Source organism: Condylura cristata, unplaced genomic scaffold, assembly GCF_000260355.1.
Source record: "Condylura cristata isolate star-nosed mole 26May11 unplaced genomic scaffold, ConCri1.0 scaffold00015, whole genome shotgun sequence".
NCBI lineage: Eukaryota > Metazoa > Chordata > Mammalia > Eulipotyphla > Talpidae > Condylura > Condylura cristata.
This window is the reverse complement of record NW_004567116.1, coordinates 8,750,119-8,773,497: the sequence shown is the minus strand read 5'-3', so window position 1 is coordinate 8,773,497 and position 23,379 is coordinate 8,750,119. Positions and strand designations below refer to the sequence as shown.

Here is a 23,379-nt window from a genome sequence, read left to right as displayed (position 1 = left end):
GAGACACGCAAGAAGGAGGACAATGGCCGGAGTTAATTTTGATTTGTACTTTTGTGTCTCTCCTTTTGTCCCAGCTTTCTGGGGCTAGCTTCAGAATCCTTTTCCTATGGTTTCCTGCCAGAAGATGCATTAGACTTATAGCACAAACTCTTGGGACTCAGTGGGCCAACTTCAAGCTAATCGTGTTTGGCTGGGCATTTGCCCACAAGGGCATAAGCAATTTGAGGGCTTTTTTTTTTTTTTAATATCATTTGTTATTTTTTTAATACCCTTTCTTCTTTCTTTATGCACTTCCATTCTATAAAATATCTATTATACTAATGGTCTGTTTCCTTTATCCTTATGCTGTGGATAGCAGGACCCCTTTCAGAGTAGAGTGTTTATCACCCCATTTCTGTGGGTCCCTGAGAACCCCCAGGTACTAACAGATTTTTTTAAAGTTACCTGCAAACTATTCTAAGGAAATCAGTGCACCGAGACATAAGAACCCAAGAAAACTCAAGAAGGAACAAGGAGGAAACTGCTGGACCAAGAAGAAAAGTGAAATTCAATGTCTGAGTCGAAATCTATGAAAGAATCCAAAAAGGCAACCCTTAAATGCACAAAAATAGCAAGAGATTTTCTACTAGCAAGCAAAGGAATAAAGAGTAGCTTTGGATGGAAGAAATTTCAGAGGCAAAAACAGCTTAACCCCAAGAGTAGGAAGTGACCTCAGCTGCCTCAGGCAAACAGGCCTGATGTCTTTGACAGCAACATCCTCTCATCCACCAGCAGTATCAGGGGAGGCTGACATGGAGTCAGAGCCAGAGGATCACATCTTTCTGTTATCACCAGTCTTTAGGACAAAGAGTCCAACTTTCCTCCTTAAGAGGGCTACGTCCCCCTCCCCCCCCCCAGTAGTGGAGGGAAATGGAAACCAACCCCCTCCTTGCAACCACAGCAACAGTACAATTAAAAAGTTTTGAGAACATTAACCCAGCAATCTTCACAAGCCCCAGGACATACATCGGCAATAACTCACCAGACACATACAAAAAACAAAACATAAAAGAGGTTAAAAAACTCATCTAAAGTTTGCCAAAGAAATCAGCAGCTAAAGCAGGATCTGAATTCAGGTTTTCCTTCACACAGTATCAAAGCCTGACTCTCAGTCTTGAATTCAGTAGATACTGTGTTCAGTGTTCTCCAGTGTTAAAGTCAGTCCAGGTCAGGTTCTTGGCTGACTGGAATAGGAAAAGGAAAAATTTCCCTCAAAGCTTCAGAAGGAAAAGTCAAATTATTAAATGCAGCACACTTTGGTTCAAACGTCCAGACACTCCTCTACCCTGCCAAAAATGTTTCCCAGCCTAAGGAGGCGGAAAAGATGCATAATCAATGATAGACATCCACCAAGCATTAAATGAACATTTACTATGTACTGGCACTATTCTAGGCACTGAGAAATTACAATGATCAATAACATTCCTGCCCTCAAGCAGTTTTCTATGATTATTCATGAAATTAAATACTTAGGTGATGAGAAGTGCTAGGAAGAAAATGGAGGGGTGCTGGGGAGGGGCACAACAGCAGCCACTGAAACAAAGCCACTGCAAGGATGTAGATCCAGATGGATGAGGGCAGCAGCACAATACTGTATGCCAGGATCACTACAGCTCCGGCTGAAGAATTGATGTCAAAGCTGGTGCCATCCACAATGAGTGTGAGCACCTCACCCACTGCTAAGCCAAGGAACTCATGTCACTAGTGTAGAAGTGCTAGAGAATCTACACTTGATGCTCAGTGGGAACCAGAAGCATGCGTGTAGTTGGAGCATCTGCTAACCTAATACAAGGCCAAGAAGGCACTGCACAAGCAGGCCACGGAGACATATAACTAAGGCTTCCATTGGTGAATTCTATGGCCTTAGATTCCCTCAGTTGGATAACTCCCTAATGTGGAAATCACTTATTTGTTGGCCAGCAGAACCATGCACTGTAGGAGTTCCACTTAACTTGTTACACATACAACTCAGTGAAAGGAGGGGCAGAGAAGTGGCCCCATCTTCCCCAACCCACTTACATGCAGCTGCCCGTGACTACAAGCCTCAGTACACCATGGACTTCCGTGAGTACAGGGTAGCTGCTTGGACCTATGGGCTGAGCAGCCAGGTGGGCGTAGGTACATGGAAACAGGCTTGTATCCTAGTACTGCAGGGAGTAGACCCATTGAGGAGAGACATGTAGAAATACTTGAAAAAGAAACTTGGAAGAGACACGTGGGTGAGAGATGGGTGGGGAAGATGCCCCTGGTCCTCACCAGAAACAATGCAGCCACTATCTTGAACTCATTGTTGAATGGCACAGAACACTTTTAATTTTGAGTCTCTCCTTCTGTACCAGCTCTCTGGGATCTGCCTAACCCTTGCCAGAAGATAACCTGGATTTGTGGCACGCTTTCAGGTCTCTGCAGCCGCACTGGCCAAACCTGTTTAGCCGGGCTTTAGTCCATTATGGTACAGGCATTTTTGGAGTTTTTCTGGAAAATTATTGTGTGAAATTCTATCTTCTCCCTCTTTCTCTTTAGGCACACCAATTCTATTAAAAATATTTCACACTAGGGTCCTCCCTGGTGGCACAATGGGTTAAAGCACAGCACTAGGAAGCTGGCCACTGCTGCTTCAGCAGGAGTTCGATCCCTGACAGGGAGGTGACCCACATGGCCTAGCAGACCTTTTCCTAGCACTACTTCCCTCAGCAGTGTACTCACCAATCTGCCTGTTCTGCTCCCCCCTGTCTCTGGTGAAATCTCTCACCAGAGAGATTTTCCCCCACACCTCTGGCCTGTACTCCAGTTCCGTATACATAAATAAATAAATCTTCAAAAAATTCACACTGAGAGTTTGCTCCCTTTGCCTTTATCTACACAGATGACTGGATCTATGTATACCCCATGAAAGTATGGAGTCAGTCCCTGGGCACCCTTCAGTCAGGCACTAAAAATTTCACTCATCCACCATCAAATTTTTAGTGTTATGTATCAGATGAAATCCAGGGGATATGAGTTTCCACCCTTGCTTTGCCTCTGTGATCTTATGTCGCCTGCCTGCTCTGGTTTTTTATTTTCCATCAGTCAAATGACTGAACTGCCCGAGATGCTCTCTAAGCCCTGACATTTAATGATGTTCTTTGTTTTATGGCAACTAAATGTTGCCATATGAAATGAATTAAGTAATGCTTTGGAGGGGGGCAGAATAAAAGGAGACATCAATAACTTATAATCACTTCTTATTTATCTCTGACTATAAGCCTGAGAAAATAAAATTAATAACTCAGAAGAAACTTCTAAAAGTTTTCATACAAACTAAAAGTACAATAAATATAATCCAATATTACTTTTAGTTTTGATATATTTCTATATAAGACTAAAATTAAAATCACATTTAATAAAAGTACCCTTATCTCAGAAGTAAAAGCAATCTTACAGCCTTGTTAAATACAGGCCAGAAAAATTCCAATAGGTATCCAGGTATCTGCCAACTGATAAAGACTATTAGAAAATCACAAAACATATTTAAAACAATACTTTTACCGAACACTCATTAAACACTTCCTATACACTTGGCATAAAAAAGCACTTTTCCACACATCCTCATTTACTCCACAGGACACTATTGTTATCCCCATTTCACAAATCACAAAACTTGGGCTTACAAAGGTTAAATGATTTGCCCATATGGAAGAGACGGAAAACCAAATCAATTACCAAAGCACATGCTCTAACCACTATACTATACTATGCTATGCTATACAACAGAAATTAAACCCCAGATACCGTGGGGAAAATCCTTCCCTGTTCTGATAACTAAAATGTCATAACATTCAGAGGACAGAGAGAAACAATGAATAAACCTAACTTAACTTGAGCCAGAACACAATGACTCATGCTATAATCTCAGCAAATCCCATGATATTCATTCCTCAACCTACTTATCTATGAAGGAGCTAACTTCACCAGAGCTAACCATTACCTGCCTCCTAGTCGGTTGTGGATGTTAATTAAAATTCGTAATATAGAGACAGATCATTAGACAAGAGATGAGAAAAACTATAGCATTATTATTGTTGTTTTGATGCCAGAGCAAGTACCAAAAATCAAGGCAAATAATTTACATGCACTGAGAGTGTAGGGCTTTTCAAAAATTTGAAAAGGAACAATTTTTCCCTTGTTGTACAGAGAAATAACAAACTATACAAACCTAGCAATTGCACTTATATATATTTGTTCCAGAGAAGCGAAAATCTTACATTTACATAAAAACATGTACATAAATGTCCATAGCAAATTTATTCATAATCACCAAGACTTGGGTGGGGGAGCATAATAGATGACTAAACAAACTAATTCATCCAAACCATGGACTATTACTCAGCAATGAAAAAGGAAAGGAATTATTAATACAGGTGACTTGGATGAACCTCCAGGGAATTATGCTGAGTGAAAAAGCCAATACAAATGGTTACATATTATATGATACTATTTATACAACATTCTTGATAGGACCAAAGGGAGAATATTAGTAGCTATCAGGGAATACAAATGGGGCTGAGGAGCTGGTAATGGTTCACCTACTGTACCCTTAATCTCTGGACAAAACCTTATTGTAATTCTGTCCACTGTATTGTCTCATCATTTTAATTTGATGGGATGAGAGTAGCTACAAAAGGGAATCAGATGAGATCTTTGTTGCGGTGGAAATGTTGTGCATGTTGGCTATATCTATAGCAATATCCTAGTTGTGACAGTACACTATGGTTTTCTAAGATGTTATATAATGGGGCCTCCCTGGTGCAGGGATTAAGTTTCAGCACTAACAATCTATTGCCAGCCACTACAGCATGAATTTGATCCCCGGCCAAGGAGGTGACCTACATGGCACTAGAGACCTCTCCTGTCACACCCACTGCTCCCCTTAGCAGTGTATTTCAGTAACATACCTGTTCTGCTCCCCACTAAGTTCCTGGTGAATCTTCTCACTCCTTTCCCCCATCTTCTCTGGCCTATACCCCAGTTCTTGTACGCATAAATAAATAAAATAAGGGCCCTCCCCGGTGGTGCAACAGATTAAAGCAAAGCACTATGGGGCTGTCCTTGGCCACTGCAGCACCAGGTTGTTCCCCAGTTAGGGAGCTGACCCACATGGCATGGCGGACCTCTCCTGTCTCAACCACTGCTCCCTTCACCAGTGTATTTCAGTCCATCTGCCTGTTCTGCTCCCCACTCTGTCCCTGGTGAATCCTCTTACCCCCTGCACCTCTGTCCTGTACCCCCTCTGTTCCTGTATGCATAAATAAATAAATCTTTAAAAATAAATAATCTTAAAAAAAAAAAAAAAAAAGATGAGGGCCCTCCCTGGTGGCACAGCAGGTTAAAGCACAACAATGTGAAGCTTAAGCCACTTCAGCATGAGTTGGATTCCCATCCATCCCTGAGGTAATCCACATAGGGCAGACTTCTCCTGACCCGCCTGCTGTTCCCCTCAGCAGTGTTCTTCTCAGTCGGCCTGTGCTTCTCCCCGCTGTCTCTGATGAATCCTCTCAATGCCCCTGCACCTCTGGCCTGCACCCCAGTTCTGTAATGTATAAATAAATAAATCTTTAAAAAATAAAAAAGATTTCCTCTTAAACAACAACAAAAAAAGATGCTTTGATATGGGGAAACTATTTTCCCCATAGGAAAATTGGATCTCTTTATTGTATTTCTCACAATTAACAAAAGGTAACATGTTCCTTATAAAAGTAAAGCAAAGTCTGTCTGCCTGCTAATGCCTCTCACTCCCACACTGAGAAAAGCATGCAAACTCACTATGCATTACTGTGTATAAAAGATTTTGTTTATGTATCAAAAATGGCATCATACATGCTACATATTACCTGTAGACTATCTTCTCCACCTATAACATCATAGAGTTTGGGGAAAAAATCTTGGTCCCTCCCTGGTGATGCAATGGTTAGAGCAGCACTGCAAGAGAGCAGCAGCCCCTTCGGTGACCCACCGAAGACCTCCCCTGACCAGCCTGCTGCTCCCCTCGGCAGTGTACTTCAACAGTCGGCCTGTTCTGCTCCCCACTCTGTATCTGATGCATCCTCTCACTGCCCCTGCATCTCTGTATGCATAAATAAATAAATCTATTGTATAATAGTTGAATCAACGATGCTCAATGAACACAAGAGAGTGAGTGCAATATAGAAGTCACATTCTAAAGATCTATAAAAACATAAGTCCTTCCACTCCCCTCTGTTTCCCCCTTTGATCTAGTCTGTGGTCCTATGGAGGAAGAAACACAAAATGATTTCTCTTCAGTTGAAGAAGGGATAATTCTCCCATGTACTCAAGGTATAGCAAATAAGCCTGTCTGAAAATGTATTCCTCCTTCCAGCAGAAGTGCTCAAGATGTATTACTGCTAATTATCTAAATATCCATTTGTAAAAATAGATACTATCACTATTAAGTGCTAATGCTTTATATGCTTTACCTCTAAACGCTCCTCCTACGCCACCCCCATTTTACAGACAAAAACCTGAGCTCAATGTAAAATTACTTGTCCATGATCAAAAGGCCAGTAAGTGGTAAACAATCTGTTCAAAAATACAAAACTAGTGCTTTATAAACTTTTTAAAGGGTTTCCTATATTAACGCATGTCAACAGGAGAGAGTCAACAAATTTAATAAGAGTATTTAGGCCAATGTCATTTTCTAAATATGTCTGCTGACTTTGATTCAAATTTTTTTCCTATCTAGCATATTTTTGTTAAATGTCAAGTCCTACTTGTGTCAGGGGCAGAGAGGTGGGGAAAAAAACAGAAAGACCTCCAACCCCAAAGACTGCAATTGCAATACACTGTAACTGTAATTACAGCACTGGAATGTGTGGCAAGAGTTTCTCCCTCAAGGAAGTAAAAAGTGCTATGGTTTGAAGAATCCATCTTCCCAAAAGCAAATGGTAACTTCAAACATTAGCTTCCTTCTATCTGTTCAGAGCAGTTACAATTGTGCTCTGATACTCTACAATCAGAATTTCCCTTCTTGATCCCTGGGCAAAGATCTACAATGTTTTTCTATACTAGCCGGTGCACCAGACATGCTCCATAAATGTGAAGGGAGGCTTATCAGTTCAAATCAACATAAAGTTACTCCAAAAACAGTGATGTAATTTTTGGAGATTCTGGCAATGACAAAAAAAAATTTAACCTTTTTGGTTAAATCACAGAAGTACAGGGTTAAAACTGACTCAGACACCATTTTGAATACAGGTTCTTAAAGTGAAATCACTCATGCATTGTTACAAGACTCATTAAGAGAAGTTTTCAGAAAAAGCTGAGGTCTCTCCATTTACAGTATGACGTTGCTTTCCATTGCTGCTGCTTTAAATCCAATGAAAATGAATTTTTTAAAATGCAATGAAAAAATACTTTTAATATATTTTTATATCATTCTTCATTTGTACAATGTATGCTTTTTCATCTTGGTTGCAACCCACGTGGTCTTCCCACCATCAATTCACCCATGAGCCATCATTATAGTCCTATGCTCTTCCTACCCCTGTTTTGACACTATTCCCCTATTCCTCCTCCCTTGTAGAATGTCTTTGGTTTATAAATGCTTGTTGACTTTAGTTTTTACTTTATTACATTACTGTTTTTCCCCTGATCAACATGTCAACATGCGCTTTAAAAACTACCATCAACATCATAATCATCTTAGCAGTAACTCATTTGTAGGCTACCTTCTATGAACCAGACACTTAACATGCTATTCCTGACCCTTACAACCACTTTTGAAAGTAGGTATTATCACCCGTTGTACATTCATGGTTGCCAGGTTTAAGGACGTATTCCCAAATGCCAAGGCTACCCAGAAGCTGGGTTAGAAGCTCATGATCTGGGCCTCCCTGATGGCACAAGGGATTAAGCTGCAGCACTATGAAGCTATTCAAAGACACTGCAGCATGAGTTTGAACCCTGGCAAGGGAGCTGACCCACATGGCGTGGCAGATCTCTCCTGTATCACCTGTTGCTCCCCTAAGCAGTGTTTCAGCCAATCTGCCTGTTCTGTTTCCCACTCTGCCTCTGGTGAATCCTGTAAGCTCCCCCCACACCACCTCTGGCATGCACCCCAGCTCTTACATGCATAAATAAATAAATTTAAAAAAAAAAAAACCTCATGATCTTCCCATTATATAATACTCTGCCAAGGACAGAAAAAGTGCGCTGCACATATGGCGGTGACAGTCGCTTCAGATGCTGACATACATTCCTCACTGGTAGTTATGTAGTTTCGCTGTCTTTTCAATTTTTCAGGTTGCTTTAGCTAATTATTTTTTCATGATTCCTCAGTGATTTGTAAGGTTTTTAAAGAATTTTTAAAAAGTGAAACCCTTTTCTAAGTAAAATCTTATGTGAAAACATTCAGCAGGGGAGGAGGAGGGAGATGGATCAAAACAGGGGAGGAAAAAGCACCAGAGACTGTCGTGATGGTTCACTGGTGTCTTGGCGGTGGAAATTTTATGGGAATTACACTTAATAGCAGAAATCAAACACTGCACAAAAATGAATGGCCACTTTATACACACACACACACACGCACAAAGCTTATATGAAAACACTAAAATATAAGACAAGGCATAGCTAAGCTGCTCTGGTTTAAGTATAGTGGGAGAATCAAAATTTCTCGCTTCGGTACTCCAAGGAACATAGTTTGAAAAACACCAGCTTAAAAGAGAAGACACTGTCTTCTCCTCCACTTTGTCATTCACCATCTGTATAACTTCTGGCAAGAAACAATGAGTTCACTTTTTCTTGTCCTTTACAATACAAATGCCACCACCTACTTTATAGGTTTGTTATGAATATTACATGGAAGAACAAATATAAAATTCCCATCACAAGGTTAAGTATTATCCTGCAAAAGCAACGACTGCTGCAAATTCAAGAAAGTTGAACAAATATCTTTGATGACATTTTCAGTCTGCAGAGACGGAACAAATGCTCCCACAGTGCAACTAAAATAAATAAGCCCACTAAGTCCTCATTAAAGACATCAATGGTAATGCCTACTCCCAACATGGCTTCCCAGTCAATAACCCAGACAATTCAAAGCACAATTTTGATAATGGAAAAGGATCACTTATGAGATACCTTAATACAGATACTAAGTATCAAGTACATGAATTAATGCTGTTTTGATTACCTGAACTAAGCAACTAAATACTGCATTTAATGAGTACCTTTATGTTCCTTTTCTAATGTTTATTATCTAATGTTCATCTGCCTATCTCTTGGACTTCCAGTTCTCCAGGTAGCACAAACCAAAAATATGTATGCCATGTGCACTTTTTCTTTCTTTCTTTTTAAGATTTATTTATGCATACAGAACTGGAGTACAATCCAGAGGTGTGGGGGGTGAGAGGAATCACCAGAGACAGAGTGGGCAGCAGAACAGGCAGATCGACCAAGTAACCTGCTGAGGGGAGCAATGGACAGGTCAGGAGAGATCTGCCATGTGGGTCAGCTCTCTGGCCGGGGATTGAACTCGTGCTGCAGTGGCTTCAAAAGCTTCATAATGTGGTGCTTTAACCTAATGCACCACCAGGGAGGGCCCTGCCACGTGCACTTTTTCAAAGAAGCAATTTTAACCCAGCCTTTCCTAATCATTAGGAATCTATTTTCTTAATCTGGTTTTGATAATAGATTCCCATTCTACTTGTATAGCCAGAGACCAAAACAACGTTTATAAGAGAATACCAACCCCAACCTAAGCCTACCAAATAACTCAGATCACATATTTTATGGAAGCAGCAGATGCTGGCTTTGATTCCGACAATTAAGAACCTTAACAACAACGCATCACACTGCCATGAAAGATAAGAAACGTCACTGAGTATTCAACATGGCAGTCAAAAAGATTCAGAATGCTAATCTTCTATTTTATCAGGAGATCTTGAGCAATTCACCTACATACATTCTATTGATTACTTCTTCATAAGGAAAATTAAAATACACTCATTAAAATGCCAGAGGTAGTATTTTAGTTTAACCATCAAGCAACTGTGTCTTGGGCTTACCAGAAACTCATTTAATCATCTTTATAATCTTCATAATTTTTAAACAAGCCCACATTTAAACCATCCCAGAAGACAGTAACTAAGTCTTTGAGGAAGATATTTCACAACCTCCCTTGGTAACATTTCAGTATCTTGTAGTCAGGAAGTTCTTTCTAATTTGTAATCGGATAGCCTTTCTGTTGCAATTAAGACACATTCCCTCTTGTTTCATCCTCAATAGAAGAGAACATCTGCTTAATACCACCTGAACAATATTCCTTCAAGAGATTTATAAAATATAGGAAGCCCATTTCATACAGCTTCATGTAAATGCAACATGGCTTTAACTGGGTCACCTTGGACAAAGAACATGATTGAGATTCTTAAATTCCCAGTTTTATCACTGACATGCAGATGCAATACCTCAATTATCCCATCGGTAAAATGCAAGACTAACACGTTAGGAAAATTCAGTCCTTCAAAAAGTGAAACATCCTGAAAAAAGATTCTCAGTCCCAATCTAAGTCATACACTCTATGGAAGCTACAGGCGTTGGTTTTGATTCTTTTAGTTTAGGAAGAATCAGACCAATAACACGTTACTATAGGGCTGAATTCCACTCCTAGGTTGATACTGAAAACACTGAGAACAAGTATCACTATACACATACTCACAGTAGCATTATGACTGATATCCAAAGTGAAGAGTCTAAATGACCAGCAAGGAATGAATGGATAAACACTATATATACATACAATAGAATATTATTCCGGAGCAAAAAGGAATGAAGCATCAATACATTCTGCAACATAGATAAACCTACAAAACATTATGCTAAGTGAAAGTAGTCGGACATAAAAGGCTATAGATTGTATGCTTCCAATTATATCAAATATCCAGAGTATCAATCCATTCAGAGAGAACTCAGATTGGTGTTTTCCAAAGACTGTCATTAAAAGAGGGAATAATGAGAAACTGCTTGAGGTTTTACTTTGGAATAACAGAAAAGTTTAGAAGTAGACAGAAGTTGACTTTATAACATGGTGAATGTACAAAATAACAAATAATTATTCATCTTAAAATTGTGAATTTTGTGTTATGTGAACTTCACGCCAAAAAGCTACCTTAAAAGAAGAAAACTGAGACCTATGGGAACAATATTCATAAAATGCTTAGCACTTCCCAGGAAAGTAGCATGAAATACTAGATAGGATGGTAGCCAAACATTTACTATTATCTCAGTGTAGCAAATTAGACTCTGGGCAAATAATATATAAATGAGAATCAAAATAGAAACCAAAATAAAGCCTTGAGCTTTGTCATAATTATACCACATTCTATGTGAAAATTTAAAAGTGAACAAGCAGAGATAAAGAAACCAAGCACTTCAGCTAATTAATTAGTGACAATGACTATGGGAAAGCAGTAAAAAAAAAAAAAAAAGAAATTAAGGTAAGGAATGAACTTTAAAACTCAATACTACAAAAACACTAAGAATCGGAAAAGACGAAAAACAATGCAAAAAGTACACTGCCCCCCTTTTTTAAAGATTTATTTATGCATACAAGAACTGGGGTACAGGCCAGAGGAGGGGGAGGGAGCAGGTGAGAGGATTTACCAGAAACAGAGTGTGGAGCAGAACAGACAGAGTGACTGAAATACACTGCTGAGGGGATCAGCGGGCAAGACAGAAGAGGTCTGCTGTGCCATGTCGGTCACCTCCCTGGCTGGGGATCGAACTCGTGCTGCATTGGCTGTGGAGAGTTTCATGGTACCCCTGTACTGCCAGCGAGGTGCATCCTTTTATCCTTTAATACAACCTACTGGCAATAGACACAAGTCTAAGCAGCCAAGGACACAAAAAGGAAAAGGGACTGCTCTTCCCTTCACAGACCTTTTAGTATTACTTCTTAAAGCATTACATTAAAGTATTATTTATTTCTTCTGGTGGGAAGAATAAGAAGTGCTAATAGGCCCTCCCTGGTGGCGCAGCAGGTTAAAGCACAGCACTAAGGTAAAGCCACTTCAGCATGAGTTCGATCCCAGCCCTGGAGGTGACCCACAGGTGCGGCAGACCTCTCCTGACCCTCCCACTGCTCCCCTCAGCAGTGTACTGCATCGATCTGCCTGTTCTGCTCCCCACTCTGTCTCTAGTGAATCCTCACACTACCCTCACACGTCTGGCATGTACCCCAGTTCTTTATGCATAAATAAATAAATCTTTATAAAAAAGTGCTAATAGTCAAAATACACAGATCACCTCCATTTCCTCCCTTTCTACTTCTTAAACCCACTTTACTCTGACCTCTGACCCTACATTCATCTAATATTATTTTTGCTATGATCACCAGAAGTCTCCCCGCTGCATTGCTAAATCTAACAAAAAACTACAGGTAATCAATTCCTTCTTGATACATGCTCCTCTGTTTCTGAGGTTTTCTCTTGAACCCTGCAATTGGTTCCTGAGCACTCTACTACTTGTTATTTATGGGCCTTTTCTCTAGGAGGTCTCATTCATTTCCCTTGGGTGGCAAATACCACTCATATGCCAAACACATCTAGATTTATTTCAAGCATCACTTTTGAGCATTAGCTCTAAGCCTGCATACTTGATGTTCCACTTGTATTTTTCAGACATCTCACACTTAGCTTGACTAAAATTGAGATCTTCCTTCTACTCCCCAAATATAGTCAAATTCTCCTTCTCTGATGTTTCCCTCTCAACCAGCAACAACAAATGTTGGCGAGGATGTGGAGAAAAAGGAACTCTCCTGCACTGCTGGTGGGAATGCAAACTAGTACAACCACTATGGAAAACTGTTTGGAGGTTCCTCAAACTGCTAAACATGGAGCTTCCCTACGACCCAGCAATCCCACTCCTAGGTATCTACCCAAAGACACAAAAACACTGATTCAAAAGGAAACCTGCACCCCATGTTTATTGCTGCTTTATTCACAATTGGAAAGACATGGAAACAGCCCAAATGCCCAAAAGTGGATGACGGGATTAAAAAGATGTGGTACATATACACAATGGAATATTACTCAGCAACCAAAAAAAGAAACACATGTCTTTTGCAGCAACATGGATGGAGCTGGAAAAGATTGTGCTTAGTGAAATAAGCCAGAAAGATTGTGCTTAGTGAAATAAGCCAGAAAGACTGTGCTTAGTGAAATAAGCCAGAAAGAAAAAGAAAAATATCGGATGGTTTCTCTCCTAGCAGGAATATATCGGAACAGTCGAGAAAATAATGCTAATGATGAACAGCTATATACCAGAGACATTTTACGGGGGTGGAGTGAGGAATGGGATCAAAAACAGTGGGGGGAGGGAAATGCACTGGACTATGGTGATGGCACATGGGTGATTTGGTGATGGGAAACCTAAGGGGATTGCAACTGAGATGGAAAAATGCACAAAAATATGTAAAAATAAACTATTATAAAATTAAAAAAAAAAAAAAACCTTCAAAGGCTCCCAATGACACTTAGGGGAAAATTCCAAAACCATTGACTTGATCCTGCCTTTTTTTAAAAAAGATTTATTTTTATTTATTTATGCATATAAGAACTGGGGTGTAAGCTAGAGGTACGGAGAGTGAGAGGATTCACCAGAGACAGAGTGGGAAACAGACAGGCTGATCTACTGAAATACACTGCTGAGGGGAGCGGGAGGTAAGACAGGAGAGGTCTGCTAGATTGTGTGGGTTAGTGATAGAACTTAAGTGGCTGTCCATAGCTTGATTGAGCTGAGACTTTAACTCCTGCGCCATTACGGAGGCCCTGCTAATAAGTCTTTATCCTTATCCTGTGGCCATCTCCTGCTGCTGCTCACTGTATTCCAGCCACACCAATCTTTCAGAAGCTCAAATGTACCAAGATGTTTCGAACCTCAAGGCTTTCAAATATGCTATTCCTTTTACTTTGTCCTTACATCCTGTTAGTCTCAGCTTCTTCAGAAAAATCCTCTCCAAAGCACCAATATAATTCAGGTTCTATAGGACTGTATACATTTTTCAATTACTCGTTTATTGTTTTATTTTTTGTTTGCAGTGCCTCCTCTGGCCAATAATCTCTATGAGGTCATGGAAAACATCTATTTTTTTTTCACTCTAGTATAGTGATAGTAGTTTCAGAGAATGTGGAAATGTCCAAGGTAGTTTAGAATCAGTGTAATTTCTGTATCATAAGCAGTGGGCTGAGTCTGGCCGTCTGGATTCAAATCCTATTTCAGACACTCGCTTTATGACCTTGGGCAAACCCCTTAACTTCTATTTGCCACAATTTCCACATCTATAAAATGGGTAGAATAAAAACACCTACATCATAAGGTTGTTATAAGAATGACATGAATCAAACACAGAGTACTCAGTACAATCCCTGCACAAAGCACTCCAGTAAGCACTGGTTCTGATTGGTCTTTATTATGTTATCTTTGCCACCTGCCACAGAGGCAGACTTTCAGTAAATATGAATATGATTGAAAAAACCAGGCTTTGTTTTGATCATTAAACAGTATTTTAATGACAGAGCAGAATATTAAAGAGATTTAGGGAGGAAAATAAAAACAAGACAAAGGGCCCTCCCCTGGTGGCATTGCGGGTTGGAGTGCTGCACTGCTAAGCCAAGCCAAGCTGTGTCTGTCCACTTCAGCGCGAGTTCGATCCCCGCCCTGGAGGTGACCCTCATGGCACGGCAGACCTCTCCTGACCCACCCGCTGCTCTCCTCAGCAGTGTACTTTGTTGATCTGCCTGTTCTGCTCTCCATTCTGTTTCTGGCGAATCCTCTCACCACCCCTGCATCTCTGGCATGTACCTAATGCATAAGTAAATAAAATCTTTTTTTTCTTTAAAGAAAAAAAAACATGACAAAGACTAAAGCAACTCACAATTTATAAAGACATAAAGGAATAAGAGAAAGGGGGAAAAATGACTTACTGCATTGCGAGCCTTTGCCACTATGCAAAAAATACTCTTACTCTTCTAAAGGTAAAGATTTTGGTAGCTCTGACTTTTCCTAAATATCATTCTTTTCCTTACTTTTAGTTGACTTTTTCAAAATCCCACAAGCATCAGTTACAGTTCAAATAGTGAACACCCAGTAGTTGGCTTATTCTCTATCCTTGTTTGTTTTCTTCAGATCACAGGCTAAATTTCAGTATTTATTAGGTACTTAAGACAACTCTGCTTCCCACTAGAATAAACTCTGCAAGAGCAAGAACATGCATGTCTACCTATGCATTAGCATCTAGTGAGCAGTCAATAAATAGTTGCTATATGAACAAAAACATGGAAAATTAAAGGTTGAAGCAAAGTCACACTCGAAATAATTCTAAATGGTCATAAAAGTATTTCACACCTCAGGGGAAAAAAATGAGTAAAAGAACAATACTCAACCAAGCAAAGAAAAAGTTTAGGTGGAGAAGTAGAGATTATCTACTCTTACCAACAGATGAAGAGACAGAGAGCAAAGATACTACACCAGTCTACAGACACTAAGCCAGGATTAATAGGAAATTAAACAGTCTGTCTCATCTCATGTAAACATGCAGCACCTAAAGTTCATCTATCACATAGACATTAACATTCAATGAGCACTTTATCTTTTTAAAGCAGTTTCATATATTTTTTTCTCAACAGAAAAATTATGAGAGTATTATCTTTCCCATTCTTTAAATGTATACTCAATGCATATCAGTCTTGAATTTGAGGGGAGGTCAGGAGAGGTCTGCCATGCCATCTGTTCACCTCCAGGCAGGCAGGGATCGAACTCATGCGTAAGTGGCTTTAGCTTCTTAGTGCAGTGCTTTAACCGGCTGCACCACCAGGGAGAGCCCCCAAGTCTTGAACTTGAATCCCAACTTTGCTGCCTTGCTATATACTTGCTGTGTGATCCTGGTCAATTTTCTTTCTGAATTCTGTACTGATCTGGGAAAACAATATCTAACTTAAAGGACTGTTAACAAGTATTAAAAGAGGTAACACAGAAAAGAACATGATACAGTAAATGCTTTAAAAAGGAGAGTAACCTTTCTTATAGTGTCCTGAAAGTTTGTTTCTGGGGCCTCACTAGTGGAACAAGGGGTTAAGTCTCACCATGATGAAGCTATCAGCAGTATCAGTAATCCCCAACCAGGGGATTACATGGCGCAGCAGCCCTCTCCTGTCTCACCTCTGCTCCCTCAGCAGTGCATTTCAGTCTATCAGCCTGTTCTGCTCCCTGCTCTGTGTCTGGTGAATTCTCCCAATCCCCTTCAACTCTAGCCGATACCCCAGCTCCCAGCTTTTATATGAATAAAATAAATCTTAAAAAAAAAAAAAAAGATTTCTCAAGTACTAAACCAGTAAGCCCACGACTTAAACCCAGGTCTCCTGATTCCTTAATCTGCTACTACTCCACGTCACATATTGGGCAGGCTGCCACATGCTCTGGGCACATAAATACAAGCTGACAATAACTGATCACAAAATTGTGATCTATTGGTAACTTATTTTACCTTTGTTAAAAGCAAAATAATAGATCCAATTAACTTATGGGAAGAAGGTATTTGAAAATATAAAATTACCCCAAAACCACAGGACAGGTTGTACACAGCACTTCTATACAAACAAAAATTATGACAAGAAACAGAAAGTTCTCTCTGGGTTTATGAGGAACAACTGGAAAAAGAAACAAGAATGACTATGATTAAAGGAACTTAAGGAGTTTTGTTTTGTTTTTGGTAAGCCAAACCACTGGGCAAAAAACTGTATCCCATTCCAAAATAATGCTATCAAGGCTAAGCTATATCTTTTAACAAAAGATTTATCTTTTGTTATTGCCAACATTCATGAAAATTCTTGAACACTATAAATGTTTGGATTCAGTATTAGAAAAAAAGTATAAAGGGTGGTGCAGCAGGTTAAAGTGCAGCATTATGAAGCTACTGCATCCACTGCAGCTCAAGTTCAATCCCTGGCCAGGGACGTGACCCACATGGCAAACCTCTCCTGTTTCGCCTGCTACTACCCCTAGCAGTGTATTTCAGTCAATTCACCTATTCTGTTCCCCACTCTGCCTCTAGTGAATCCTTTCAACCCAGCACCTATGGCCTGTACCCCAGTTCTTGAAAGCATAAATAAATTCTTTAAAAAATAAAAAGTACAAACAACATCAAAAGAATACAAATTTCCTAAGTTCCCTAATACATGATGAAAATATTTTGAAAATTACACAGTATAAAACTAAGTTATTACTGTTAATAAAAATAAACATTTGTAGGCCCTCCCTGGTGGCTAAGTGGGTTAAAAAGCACAGCACTATAAAGCTATCTGCAGCCAGGACAGCACAGGTTTGATCCCTTGCCAGGGAGGTGACCCACATGGCGCAGCAGACCTCTCCTGTCACACCTGCTACTCCCCTCTGCAGTATATTTCAGTCTGTTCTACTCCCCAATCTGTCCCTGGTGAATCCTCTCACCACCACCCCCCCTCACACACACACACACACACACCTACCTCTGTTCTATACCCCAGTTCTTGTATGCATAAATAAATCTTTAAAAAATAATCATTTGTTTTCAAATGATATACATAACTAATCTTCAAGTGATATACATAATTCTTTCCAGGACAAGTCCTAGAAGAAATTCAAAGAAGTTTGTATCTTCAATAACCCCCACAAATTTTCTTACTAAAAGAGAGGACAGAATAATTCAATCACATTCTGAACCTGCATATTTCAGGAAATACCAAAAAAGAGACTGATCTAATCTGACAGTGACAAAACATAAGATTTAACCAAGAAAAGGTAAAAGTTGAGTGAATTTCTAGCACAGAGCAGGGGAGAGGTTGATAAGATCTCTCTCATCCCTGTGACCTCACCACACCACAACCAAATTACTTGTCCTCCTCAATTCAAATTAAACCTCTGCTAATTACTTCCTATAGAAACATAACAAAATGTTCTGAACATTTATTTGTTTACTCATAGCAACCTCCATTTATTATTCAGCATTCCTTAGAGGCCACTGAGATACTAGACTAACTCTAAATTCTATGTAGAACCTATCCATCCTGGGAAACAATGATGTTTCCTTTCTAAATTCTTTCCTCTGATATAAGCTCCCTGTACAATAAAATCTTTTTCATACAACATACATTCTTAGCCTAATTTCCCTACTTAGACTCTCCATAAAAACAATGGAACAATGGTGATGGCACAAAGGTGATTTGGTGATGGGAAGTCCACCCGGATGACAACTAAGATAGAAAAAGACACAAAATGATGTAAAAATAAACTATTATATTAATTAAAATATTCTAGTGGGTTTCATTAATCCCTTTCTGGGAGCACTTAAGTCCAGCTAACTAGGAAATCACTCATGATTAAGGGCCCTTCATTTAAACCTTGCTCACCCCCTCCAAAAAAGTTAGAGGACCAAAACTCATATGAGAATACTAAATTGTTAAGGAACATAGACTGCACCGATCACATCCAAGGACCAGGAATTGAATCTGCTCTTCTTTAAAACCATCCTCTTACTGATTCTATGCTCTACGTAAACAATCTAGAATGACCTCTAGGCTAATCATTTTTTTTTTCAACAAAGTTACAAAAATTAGGATGAAACTGAAAGTAGTGAAAATAAAAATGATATGAACACTCAGTCCCTAAGGTTTCCAAATAATGGTGCTCCCAAAAATGTTCACTTCCCATTGAAACACCTCAATATTTGAATGATTCCCACACAGAGCCTTTTAAATGCAGCCTTTTACACGCATTTTAACTAACTCACTACTCAGTTATAACCAAACTGTTCCAAAAGAGAGTCGCAGGGTATCCTTTGAATTCTTCCTAGAAAGCAAAACTCTCCCAGGACAATTATCTGACTTAAAATCTTGACCATTCTCTGTTGGACATTAACCACTTCGCACCACTGTTGAAACGTTTCCAATGTGAGGGAGGAAAAGAAATAAGTATCAACTAGAAAGCAAACTGGACCGCAAACAAAATTATCTGTCAAGAAACAGAAAGCAACTGTCTTTGCTACTCTGGATAAAATGATACAGACTTAGGAAAGCAAAGCCACTTTGCAAAGACCGCTGGGTTTCTTTACTTCTGAAGTAGCCAGGGACAGAATCTATGATCTATATTCCTAGGTAGCAGAGATCACAAGCGACAGGTCACTGTATGCAAAAAGGGACCGGGAAAATTTTGGAAGGGGCAGTAAGCGAGCAGGTAACTGACGGGAAAATGACTTACGGTGTGTTTAAAGACCTGTCCGGGGTGCAGGAAGAGGTCACGTCCCGGATCTCAGCCTCAATTCCCCTACCCAAAAAAGGAGAGAAGTGACCTTTCACTCAAGGAAGCCAGAGGGCCTAGATTCACACGCCTCCAGCCACTCAAGGGTCCCTTCAAAGGCCGGACCTTAGGGTCACCAGCACAACTGAGTCACGACACCCGGAGGCTTGGGGCGCAGGGGAGGAGGCAAGGAGGCGGGTCAAGCGAGCAAAACTGTCCGTTCCTGGAAAGCGATTTCCCCCCACACACACCTGGGGTGCCGACCCCAGCATCTCCTCCCCACGATTCACACCCGGCAACCCCAACATCACCACCTCCTTCCGGTTTCTCCCTCAGGACCCCGCCGCCTCTCGGACCGCGCCCCCGAAAGCCGCCGACCACTCCTACTCCGGCCAGATCCCCGCGGCCCACCCGCACGCCCACCCGCCGGCGCCAAGGTCTTCCCAACCCGACGGCGGAAGGATGCCTAGCCGGGCCTCCCAGGCTCCTCCCGGGCCTACCTGCAAGGCGGGCGGGGGCTTGGTTTGCAGCCCAGCGGGTGAACGGAGCCAGCGAGAGGAAGTAGAGGCGAGAAGGAAGCAAAGGGGCCGTTCTACCCACCGGCGGGAGAAAGCAGCCTGAGCGCGGGGCCTCGCGGATAAGTCAGCCTTCGACCCGGCGCCGCCGCCGCTCGGGAGACATCAAGCAAGAAGACGGCGCAGAAGATCACCGAATACACGAACACCTCAGACATCAAAGGAAGAGCGCCCAAGCTGTCGTTCAAGGGATTACAATCGAGCACCGAAAAACAGCTCCAAGCCAACTCTAGATCGGGTGCCTGTCCAAGGCATAAATAAACAAACCCAGATCTTCAGCCTGGGAATAAAATAGCCTGTTCTGCCATTTTCTGTGTCGGTTGCTGACTGTTTAAGTTGTTTAGAGAACTGGAGTTTTTCTTAAGTGTTAAAGATTAGGTCGTAGCCCATTAACATTTGTCTATATAGTTCAGCGACGACCTTACAGACTCCCAATTGATGGAACTTCCGTTGAGCAAAATGATCGTTAGTTTCCTCACATAACAGTGAAGTGAATAAATGATAGATATATAGGTGCATGTATGATATATATGTCTTTCATCTATGTACACACACGAGACGGGATGGGAGGGAAGCAAAAAGAGAATACAGGAGAATTCAGGATGAGAAACAAAGTGAATTCTCTTTACTGTAACTCTAGTTTCCATGAGTACACGAAAGAGATGCCAGTGAAATTGAGGATTTTCTACTCTGGCCTCAACTTGAAGATAACACCTAGTTTCTTCCAAAAGCTCAGAGCCACAGGAGTAATGAGTAAATGCCTCTTTGGGTTCAGAAACTGACAAAATATGTTGACATTTTTATCATCACGATAACCTCTTTCTGAAATCTCAAGAGACAAACTAATATTCTCAGCACAAATATAGATTAACAGTGCATCCTAAATACAATTCAATAAGTCACTACAAATAAGAATTATTCTTATTTGCACAATAAAACAGCTTACCCTGCTTCCTTCTAAGAAACGTGCTGACTTGAATGGCAACGGAGATGATAGACTCAGACACAGAGTTTATAATCTGATTAAAGTGAAAGACCACATCCTACAAAGATTACTTTTATCTACAATTTGTTGTAATTTTTTTAAAAACCTCCCTTAAATCAGTAAAAATATTTTAGAAACAACTCATATGTAATATAGGGTAAGGCCAGCATCCAAAATAGAAGGACAAAACACAGGACTTGTGTTGTCTATCACCATTAGGGGACTTTTTAAAGGACTAAATATAGCAACATTTATGAAAGTCTTCTTGAAAAAGAATTTTATAATCTGCTTCCCAAATACAAATATTTCATTTGTCCATGTTGCCATGCAGTCTTTGGAAATATCTTATATAATTTCAAAGTTAATTTAAGCTGAAATACAATTGTTGTTTTTGCGTTCATACTGTTTGCCCATTAAAGTCTTTAACTGAGATGATATATTCACCATGCTCCCCCCATTGCTGAATTTTTGCTGCTTCCATACATTTTCTGTATAAGTATTGCAGTTGTTGGAAAAAGGCAGTTAGAACCTCATTATTTATGATTAAAACTATTACACATAAACAAAAAGACTAAAGAAACAAGGTGAAGTTTGATTTCTCAGTCATATAAAAGAAACCCAGAGGTATACAGCCCAGGATAAAGTGTGGGGATCAAACTTTTAGCTCGCTGCTTTGCCATCTTCCATCTTTCATCTCAAATCTAAGACAGTTGCTCAAGTTTTAGCCATCATATCTGCCTTCTAACCAGCAGGAAGCTGAAAGAGGAAAGTCATGTCTCCTAGCTGAAAGGATAATCTTGAAAACATCACAGGACATTTCCACTTATATTCCACCAGCTAGAATTTAGTCAAATAGCCACACCTAGCTGGGAATTAGTCTTTATCCTGACCAGCCATGTGTCAGGTAAGAATCAGGGGCGAATGACTATGGTGATGGCACATGGGTGACTCGGTGATGGGAAATCCATGGGGATTACAAGTGAGATAAAAAAAAATGTACAAAATGATGTAAAAATAAACTATTTTAAAAAATAAAATATATGTGTGACTATAAAAAAAAAAAAGAATCAGGGCAAATGGATGCTAGTAAATAAGCAGTCTCTGCCACATTCCTGGAGCCAGATGAGAGTCAGGTAAAGACTCTTTTGCTGTCACCCCAGAAGAGTTTCTACTATAATACATGTTTTAGTGAAACTGCCTTCTAGGAGAGACTTTTGGAGCATAAGTGTCTACAGTCCTCATTCAAATTTGATCTAAATAATGGCATTATTTTGAAAACGTGATCTCCATGAGAAAAGCTAAAGAAATTAATTTCAAGGCTATATGAAATTTTTAACTTCTCAAAAGCTAGTGCTTTTATTAGCAAAAAAAACATCTGGAATTTATGCAAATATCATATGGAAATAGAGATAATTTGAAAAGTGGAGACTGGACTGCTCTGAATCCCCAGGAAAGATGCCTATTCTTCACTTAGAGGTGTATCTCCACAGATACATTTCTTTAGAGAACTGCTTCAGGCCTCCCTGGTGGTGCAGAGGTTAAAGACACAGCACTATCAAGCAATGAATTCAATCCCCTCTCAAGGAGCTGACCCATACGGTGCAGCAGACCTCTCATGTCTTGCCCGCTGCTCCCCTCAGCAGTGTATTTCAGTAGATCTGCCTGTTCTGCTCCCCACTCTGTCTCTGGTGAATCCTCTCACTCCCTCCACCTCTGACCTACACCCCATTTCTTGTATGCATAAATAAATAAATCTTTTTAAAAAATAAGAGAACTGCCTCAAGTATGGATTTAAACTTCAGTATGACAGCAAGCTAATGCTTATTCTTCTGGATAGAAATGTAGATCACAAGAGATTAAGAACTGAAACCCTCCATCCAACCTACATAAATCCTCTCACTGGAGAAAAGTAAAAAAAAGAAAAAGAAACCAGGCTGGAGAAGTCAAGAAGTCAAGATTACCCTAGGTTGAATGACCGATGCCCCACTGGTGGTGGTCTTACTGTGTTGTTGATTACTGCATGATAGGATTCTTTGAGGGGGTAGGGGAGACAGCCTTTTGGAGGTAAAATGATGCTTCCTCTGAAGTAACATGACCAACTGTCCCTAGTGGTGCAGGACTAAGGGGTTTTCCAGGACATAGGACTTTTGGTAGCAAAAATTCAAGGCTCTGGAGCAAACCAGAACAGTTGATCAGTCTTTATGAGTAGACCTGGCCATTGTCAATCACATGCAAAGAATCTGGAAAGACTAAACCTGGAAATGAAGTTTTGAAACATACTGGTCTGGGTGAACTGCCTGGGACAGAGGGCTAAACAGAGAGGGAAGAAAAGGGAAGGAGAATGTTCTTGACCTTGGCTCTAGGCTCTGGGAAAAGTCCACTGCAGTCTGGGGATAGAAACCTAGGCTAAGATAACTCTGTATTGCTACCATGAGTCATCTTATTAGTAAGACTAGG

General features: G+C 40.3%; 1 protein-coding gene across 7 annotated transcripts in view; it reads right to left on the bottom strand.

Annotated features, from left to right (window-relative positions):
- Window positions 1-20,100, bottom strand: part of AMBRA1 (autophagy/beclin-1 regulator 1) — a 168,121-nt gene extending 148,021 nt beyond the window's left edge. For 4 of the 7 annotated variants that reach the window (XM_012725502.1, XM_012725506.1, XM_004682863.2 and 1 more), the window contains exons 1-2: window positions 19,863-20,042; window positions 19,324-19,389 (exon numbers count right to left, since the gene is read on the bottom strand). The gene's annotated coding sequence lies outside the window, so the exon portion shown is untranslated. Of the gene's footprint in view, window positions 1-19,323; window positions 19,390-19,862 lie in introns of all 7 variants that reach the window. The other 3 variants (XM_004682864.2, XM_012725503.1, XM_012725505.1) reach the window with 3 other exon arrangements.
- Window positions 20,101-23,379: the final 3,279 nt, after the last annotated feature.